Consider the following 1,405-nt stretch of genomic DNA (forward strand, 5'->3'; position numbering starts at 1 on the left):
GGGGCCAGACCAGCTGATCTCCCAAGTTCAATTCCTGCCCAAGGACTGATCTGAGCTCCCTGTTCCCTGCATTGCTCATCCCAACACTCACAGCAGTCTCACCTCAGCCTACAGGGTCTCTGTCTTCAGAGGCAGTTTTTTTCCCCGATTTTAATAGTCTGGGATCGGTTCCTATTTGAGTAAACTCATTAAACTGATTTTTTAAGTGCAAGCTATTAAATACTGAATCCAAGACCCACCTAAACACCTTTATCAAGCCAAGCTGTTTATGTTGAAACCCATAATAATGATTTTTACAGCCAGAAAATCCCCCAAACAGAATAAATCTATGGGAGGAAGACAAATCCACCTTTGTCACACCAGAGTAGGGCAACAGCCAAGAGCTGCTCTTCTCAAACACTTTTATTGCCATTAAATGAGGAATTAACATTAGGATACGGGTGTACACAAAAATAATCTGCCCCCAAAATACTGCAAAATAGCACTGAATAGTATAAACCAGCTATGAATGGGCTCTTTATGCATTTTATAAAAATCTGATTATTCTAAATTTAATTACAAATTATACTTTCTATTTATTACTTGGGCACAGAGAAAAAGGACTAACGGGGGGAAGACAATTAAAACATTTCCCTGCATATGCAGGAGGTTCCAAAGCAAGGCAGAGGACGAGATAATACTAATCTGGGACTCCAAACTGCAGTTAATTGACCCCTTGGAAGCTGCCAGGTTTTCCTGGTGCTTCACGTGATGACACATCAAACCCACAGAGGCTTGTCCTGTATCAAACTGTCAGGAAGGACAGTTATCCCAAGCAGCTGGATAACCCCAAATCCCACCCCGGCTGCCAACAGGGCTGGCACAGGAAAGGGAAACAAAAGCAGCAAGGCTGCAAGGTCACAACAAACTGGCACTGATAGGAATTTCAGTCTCCACAGAGCATTAATTCCATACGAGCAGCCTCTCCTTAGGTCATGCTCCGTTAACAGGGGCAGAAACTCCCATCCATTAAGAACTCAGGGCTTGTTTTGGGGTGAAACTTGCTGAAATCTGGAGTCCAATCCTGGGCACCTGGAGAACTGTACCCCTGGATAACTGGGCACATGGATACCTGTGTCCCTGGATACCTGGGGCCATGGGCACCTGGAGAACTGTGACCCTGGGCATCTGGGCACTTGGACACCCAGTTCCCCGAGCACTCGGGCACCTGGATACCTGGCTCGCTGGGCATCCGAGTACCTGGGTTCTGCATTGCCCGGGTCCCCGGGCACCTGGATACCTGAGTCTCCCTGTCCTCGGGCATCCGGATAGCCGGATACCCGTGTATCCCTGTCCCCGGGCACATGGATAGCCGGATACCCGTGTATCCCTGTCCCCGGGCACATGGATAGCTGGATACCCGTGT

Source organism: Manacus vitellinus, unplaced genomic scaffold, assembly GCF_001715985.3.
Source record: "Manacus vitellinus isolate BGI_N305 unplaced genomic scaffold, ASM171598v3 scaffold_115_pilon, whole genome shotgun sequence".
Taxonomy (NCBI): Eukaryota; Metazoa; Chordata; class Aves; order Passeriformes; family Pipridae; genus Manacus; species Manacus vitellinus.